The sequence below is a fragment of the Alosa pseudoharengus genome, unplaced genomic scaffold (genome assembly GCF_046254945.1).
Source record: "Alosa pseudoharengus isolate Yale_2024_CS ecotype anadromous, Long Island Sound unplaced genomic scaffold, YU_APseudo_1.1 YU_APseudo_1.1_scf_21, whole genome shotgun sequence".
Taxonomy (NCBI): Eukaryota; Metazoa; Chordata; class Actinopteri; order Clupeiformes; family Clupeidae; genus Alosa; species Alosa pseudoharengus.
This window is the reverse complement of record NW_027468674.1, coordinates 1561292-1568917: the sequence shown is the minus strand read 5'-3', so window position 1 is coordinate 1568917 and position 7626 is coordinate 1561292. Positions and strand designations below refer to the sequence as shown.

General features: G+C 39.7%; 1 long non-coding RNA gene across 1 annotated transcript; it reads right to left on the bottom strand.

Annotated features, from left to right (window-relative positions):
* Window positions 1-1440: 1440 nt before the first annotated feature.
* On the bottom strand, window positions 1441-7383 carry LOC143137429 (uncharacterized). Its single transcript, XR_012989957.1, has 2 exons — window positions 4193-7383; window positions 1441-3497 (listed from the first exon to the last, which is right to left on the bottom strand). It is a non-coding gene; the product is annotated as an uncharacterized LOC143137429 (long non-coding RNA).
* Between the last annotated feature and the right edge of the window lie 243 nt (window positions 7384-7626).

The following is a 7626-nucleotide window of genomic DNA, read 5'->3' as shown; positions in this document are numbered from 1 at the left end:
AAAGTTGTCTAGCTGTGTCCACTTCCTGTGCAGAAAGCTGCTTCTTTCCTTTTGTGAAATGAGGGATACGTAGGGTTGCACCATAGGCCGCAAGCTCGTCTCTGATGAGAAATCAATAATGTATTTTCTTTTCTGTCATGTTTGGAAAATTCATTGTGTGGAACTGTGAAATACCCTGGATTGTGAACTTGTTTTCATTGGTTACCGCACATGTTAATTTTTCATTTTTCTATATTAAAGCTGAAGAGGACATCCCAGTTCCGAGGAGAGAATATGATGATCTGAACCTGAAATACTGTCAACTTCAGGAGGACTATGTCAACCTGCGACAGGAATTGGAGACACTACGAGCAGAAAATGTAAAACTGAAAGAGGATCTACACAAATCTACATTCTCCTACACCACTGTTAAATGCAACATTACACAATTGCTTTTTCTCACAGGACTGACCTCTGTGGTCTTTGAGTGGCTGATTACCAAAATAATGGGCAGCGTAGAGAGAATTCACAACAAACTTACAGTAGAGGACCACCTATTGATTATATTGATGAAATTAAGGTTGGGCCTATGCAATACTGACTTGGCTTATAGATTTCAGGTATCAAAAACCACCATATCAAACATTTTGCGGAGCTGGGTCCCTGCTATGGCCTTCATCCTCAAGCCACTCATTAAATGGCCAAGTAAGAGTGCAATACTGAAAAATATGCCACAAATATTCAAGCGCAACGTTAAAAGATGCAGGTGCATAATAGATTGCACCGAAATGTTCATAGCTAGACCTAGTAGTCTGACCGCCAGGGCCCAGACATGGTCAAACTATAAACACAACAACACCATTAAATATTTGATCGCCATCATTCCAGCTGGTGCAATTTCATTTCTGTCTCCTGGGTGGGGAGGAAGGGTCTCAGACAAGCAGATCACTAATGAGTCAGGTTTCCTCAAACTTTTGGAGCCTAGGGATGAGGTTTTAGCTGACAGAGGATTTCTCATCAGAGACGAGCTTGCGGCCTATGGTGCAACCCTACGTATCCCTCATTTCACAAAAGGAAAGAAGCAGCTTTCTGCACAGGAAGTGGACACAGCTAGACAACTTTCCCGTGTAAGGATCCATGTAGAAAGAGTAATTGGTCGGTGGAAAAACTTTAAGATTTTGCAGACAGTTATTCCAGTGTCGCAGGTTAACATACTAGATGATGTTGTTATTGTATGTGGTGCCCTCACAAACCTCTGTAAGAGTGTTGTTCCCAAATGAGTTACACATAAACATGTATGACATGTAAAGGGATTTTACTTTTTGTAAAACATGTATTTAGGCTTACTGTTACAGTTCTTCTCTGTTACTTAATGAATTTTAATAAACCTCCCCACATTGGCTGATACTGGTGTGTGTAATGGTCCTTCCCCTCCACCTAGATTATCTCAAAAATTCCGAGTGTAGTTTAACTTTTTTATTTGTAATGTTGTTACTAATGAGTTTCATTCCATTTTCATTTCATTAAACAATAACAACATGGATAGTAGGAGTATGTACAATATATTATAATCAAACTGGTTTTGTATGTTATAAACAATAATACTTTTAGGTCTAAATTATATCTATTGATACATACATTGAATTAAAGAGTACAACTTTTAAATATCTTGTTGCACTGAAGTGCATAGACACAGCAGTCAATAACACAAAACATTTACACAATGGGATGTTTAATCTATATATATGATCTGGAATAGTTATTACTGTAGATAGTCAGTACATCATTTAACTTTTATCTAACTTCAAAAACAAAGGAAAAACATTCCATAACCAACATCTAACACCATATCTGGTTTTTTTATCACAATACATCATATTGCCCACTCGTACATGAAGGCATTCAAGCCTCTACTCTCACACATTTCCTACACAACCATGTTGCCCGCTTCCTTTTCATTTGTGCACAACTGTAGTGAATGTGGTTGTTGCATTTGGCACAGATTATCATTTTACCAAAATCTGGTCTTTCACAGTATTCACAGGCTCTCTGTGACACCAAGACAGGATCATGTCTTCTTGTTAGTAATTCAGGCAACACATTTGAGATAAAGAAGTCATGTGCTTTTGGCAAAGCCTCCTGGAGAAACTCTTCATTTCTTATGATGCGTTGCACAATGAACTTCTCCTTCGTCCACAACACAAAGTCACAATAGCTTACATCACAGACAAAGATGTGAAGTTGAGTTTGATAATAGTATGTGTGCGAATGTTTTCAACGAAAATGACTTGTCCAGACAAAACTGCTTGTCTTCTGTACATCCTTGAAGGCTATTTCTATATTTGTAGGGACACTTTATCTCTACCACCCCTTTGCCACAGCAGGAACATCTTACAATCCCATCTGGCGATGATCCAAGGTGTGGCTCAGAAGGTTGTACTACTAAGCCACATGAGCTGATGCTGAAATCTGGATGGCTTTGGGACATAAATGCAGTGTAGGCTTGTCTTGCTGTTTCCTCCATGTTTTGACCCCAGAGCACAGATGGGACATTTAACTCTGTTTTGTTGTACTGCATTATATCATTTAGGTATGTTTTGCTTATCTTGTCAGTTGTGGTTGCATGGTGAAATTTGGTGCTTGTGATCCGACCAGCCCTATAGGTGTGCCACTCATTTGACTTTGACTGTTGCCGTGTCACAAATTCCAGTTTCTCACATTGCTGAGGTTGTAGTGTAGTTTTTAGCTTATGAAATGTATCTTCACATTTCACCTGCATGTCCTGTGGTGAGAGCTCCCTTAGTGTTGCATCCCATAAAGCTGTCAAGGGCTCAGGTAAGTCTGGATGTTCCTCTGATGATGCTGTGTCCGTGTCACTGTTTTCAAGGCTTGTCAGCACTGTAGCACCTGGGTCCACATCCCGCAGTTCCCGAATGTCATCATCTGTCAACACTGACAATAGAGCAACAAAAAGACACAATCAGTGTGCTTCATAAGAATATTTCTAAAAACCAGACCAGTTAAGCTGTAGATAACAATCTAATTTCTAGAATCAGTAATCTGAAGACATTCAAGCATAATAGTGAAACTATTCAAACTGAGTGTGTTAATGAAAAATCAGCCATGTTGGTCTGTCAGCCTGTTCATTTTTGCATTATCAACACCTTTCTCAGGCTATTATTGTGTCAAAACACTGAAAAGAAATCCCGAGAATTAATTAAACGCACAATGGCAAAAGGAAACTTATCTAGGCTCTGTCAACTATTATACACTACATGCCTCTGGGTGTGATACTATTCTTCCTAGTAGATGTTGAAGCTGCTGAAAGTTGCCTGCCTAGCCTTTTTGGTTTCTGGAAGCAGATATCCCTCAATGGAGCCGGTGTGACTTCTTTCCTGCTGACATCTTTCCACATGCACACTCCAGAAGTAACCGCTTCTTTCTCTGTCCTTCCCATCCTACCATATAACTCAACTTTGAATAATATTGCAGCTGCATGACTGCAGCATGACCCAAGCCTGAAATTTCACAAAAACATACAGTAGGCTAATAAACATACATTCTGATCCATAATGTTATGACCAGGGCTTGAAAGTAACACTCAAACAGATCTCAACTCTGGCTATGAGGTAGGTACACATCTAACTTACTAGATGGTAATAAACATCTAACTTACTAGACATATGACTACCGGTAAGTATCCTAAACGTAATCAGGTTATAACTGAATGATATTGGTTGCTGACATGTTGAACCCTGTTGTCTGTGTTCATGAAAATGTTAGTTTCAAACCCTGGTTATTTCATAGCAAAAATAAGATAGCTCTACCGCACACTGTTGACGTTTACTCGAGTCGTTAAATCGAGTAAACGTCAACAGTGTGCGGTAGAGCTATCTTATTTTTGCTATTTAAGTATGTTCCTGCAATCTACCTGCACCTAACCAGCTTCGCGTGGATCTTGGTATCACCTGGTTATTTCATCTTTGCATAACAACTAGATCAAAGAGCTCTCGATGCTTTCCCAAAACCATAGCAACAGCAACTTATATGCTATGTTATGCTACCTGTTCGCAACTTAGTTGGAAATTGCATTAACCAACAACGTTGCTGACTTAAGTTTGTTAATATAGGCTAGTTCATCTATGTTTTTTGGGAAACGCACCTCTGAACTGTTATCTAAAAGTCTACAACACCAAATAATAATACTACTTACCCTGCCATACAGGTGCAATTAGCTGTGAGGACGTAGGTTTCTCGTTTGTTGATTATAACCCAAGCATCGTACATCATTGTCTTGTGTCCTTGTCGTTGACTAGGGAGAACTTCTGCTCTTAAAACACAAAACTCTGAGTCTATGTCATGGTATTTGACATCCTGTACATGTCCACAGACAACGTATTCATAAGCATCCAGTGACTTATAGGCTCGTAATTTCTCTCTGGTGTACACACTTGGTTTCTCAATTAAATAGGTATATATATCCGGCCACTGTATATTTGGCCACTTTCTAACATCTTCAACCCATGTATTAATAGAAGACGGATCTGTAAGTCTGACACCATTTGTTAAAGTTAACTTGTTAAAGTAACATTTGCGATCTTTAGCTGATAATCCCCTTGCATAGCTTGACAAGCTGTGTATCTCCTCCATACTTCTGTTGCCAAAATGCGCGCGCAAACGTTCTACGTCATCATTGTGTACAAACAGAAAACGGGTCTATAGACCTCTCCAGAATATATCCCGCCTCCTAACTTCCGTATCCATCCAACTTCCGGGCGTGGATTGTCTATGGGAAATAACATGGCGTTTTGAAAGATCGTACTTGTCAAACTCTGTAGGTGACAAAGTAGAAAAAGCTGCTGGGCAGATTGGCCTACACACTTCTGCGATCTAGTTTCCACTGGATTTTTGGATATGATATTAACTACCATTCCAGATATCCAACATAATGGTGAAGTTAGCTATTGGAAAAGTTAACATTAACTCTGTCAACGTTAGCGATTCTTAGCTTAGCTAATTGCTAGCTAGTTCTAACATGACTTAGTTCGGTTTTGGTTAACATTACACTTTGAAACCAATATATTTATAATAAATTCGCGTTTTCAATTGGCATATGCAGAAGTACTGTAATTCTTACCTTGGATATGATGATGGCAGAGTTTTGGACAGCTCACACAAGCAGAAAAGTAATAGTTGAAGTTACTGGATTTGAAAACTTTGTCAGGGGTGGGAGGCAGGGGATGAACGTTAGAAATCGCCCCACAATGCTGTGCGGTTCAAGTGCAATTCAAATTGCTGTCAGAGGGTTAAAAGCAGAGCAAGACTGAGAGGCAAACGTTTAACAACTTGTTGAAAGTGTCTTTTTTGTCAGCAATCACCAAATGAAAGCTAGACAAAGCCAAAACGATTTCTTTGCAACTAGTAGACACAGGAGTTGCATAGCCTACACATGCTCATTCCTTATGGTATTTAACTCTCAAAGAATTTGTTGCCGTTCACAATTTTCAGTAAAAAAGTGACTTAATGTGCCTGACTACATATTGACGTACAAATGGGGTCATTATTAGACGTCCAAATAGTGGACCTAGTTTGCACGTCGTTCTAAAGTTCAGAATTGGTCATGGACCGACGGACGCAATATAGACATCATCTCAACGTCCATACGACGTCCAATGTTTAGTGGTTGGGTTTACAGAAACACCTAGCCTATGGAGTGCTGCCGACCACTGTTCATTACGGCCCAGAATGCCTTGCATGTCTTTACAACAAAACAACCCAGTAAAACCTAATTTCCCGTAAACATATGAATTTGCATACTTGTAATATTTTTAATAATACTCTCCCATCATGATATTTAACAATAATGAAAATTTTAATTTGAATACCGTCAATGTGAAAACAACTCTATTATGTAAGCTATATATAGCAACTGTTCTCCTTGCTATTTCAGTTTGTAAGTACATACTATCCCATGGCAGAGCAAGGATTTCATGAGTGGGCAAGGTTGCCCGGAGACATTGTGGCTGCCCAGAGGCATTGAGCATACTTGGAAGGCATTGTGATAGAAGGTGAATGGTGAAAAGGTGAATGGTGAGAGTTACCAAATACCTGTGGGTGGTTTGCGAAATGATGGAAACTTTTGGAATATTTCTTTTTTTTTTTAGCTTATGCACCCTCACATTGGAGTCCCCAGTTCAAATACAAAATTAGGTACCGATATGTGACAGTGTTCCTGAGATATGGACGACTTCCTGTTTTGGAGCTTCGCCGCCGATTTTGTTTGGCTGTGACGGGCAAACGCTTTCGAAAATCAAAAATCCTTCCAGTAACTTTTGTGAGGCTTGGTCCAAGGATAATGTACGTCAAGTTTCGTGGCGTTCGGACCAAATTTGTGACCTGTGAAAATTTAGTTTCGCTTTCTGTTCAATCCAATATGGCGGACGAACGACACGCCCACCTGATGTCATCTTCGCGACCAACTTACACCGGTACTGACCGGACGTTTTAAAGTTGGAACGGTGTCTCTGTCTCAAAGGGCCTAGGCGCTAGAGCTGACAAAAAATTAGGGAGACGGGAAAAATAAAACTTAAGAAGAACAATAAGTGTGCTGCTTTGCAAGCACACTTAATAAAACTTAAGAAGAACAATAAGTGTGCTGCTTTGCTAGCACACTTAATAATAATAAAACTTAAGATCTTCACGAAGTTTAGCGTTTGCAGCCATCTTGAATTTAGTCACGATAAGTCGAGCGACGAGTAAGAATGAACAGGTATGATAAGGGATCAGATTCCAAAAATAATTCAGTGGAAATGCATGGATTCCAGTTTCTTCCAGTAGATACTGTCTGTATAAATCGTCTTGTAAGTAAACTACCAGTGCTTTTTCAAAGTTCTCAATGTCTCGTTTTAAATGTCAGGGCCCTCGGAAGTCTACCAATGAAGTGTGGAGATACATTGAGCCTCGTAAATGGTGTACAACAGTGATTTATTTTCATGGCTAGCCCGATGCCGAAGCACCACAATTGAAAAAGCTGTTGGTAGCATCAGCTAACTAGCGCCAGATTTTGGAGTGCAGGGGACAAGCCGAGATGGGCTATGAGACATACGTTCACACTCGGTATCATGTTTCAATACACTTTAGGTCAATATCACACCGGAATTCTCCTTTAAAAATAGCGTTTTGTAGAGGCGAAATGACATGCCCTGGTCACTAACAGGCTAACGAGTTTTGACTAAAAACGGTAAAATTGAACTTTCTCAAAACACATCCGAATGACATGATTTTGATGTCAACTCAACGTATGTACTCCCAATCATCCGTAAATTGATCTAATATGCATTTTACTCCGGATAATTCCTTTAAAGCCCTGTTTTCAGATAGTTTATGATTAAATAGAACGTTTAAGATTGAAATTTGGACACATGCTGCTGTCCTGAGAATTTTCGGTTTCTGTGGTATCGCCCCCCCTCCTCCACAACGCTGCATAGGTGCACTGGAACAATCCTTCCTAAAACGCATTAAACTTTCGTTTACAAAGACGTGAAACTCACCGAGTGGTCAGGGGTGTTCGCTGATATGGTCACACAAAAATCGATGCAAAAGATTCTTTCCAACAGGTTTTATCGTAGTTTTTGTCCAACTCCATTG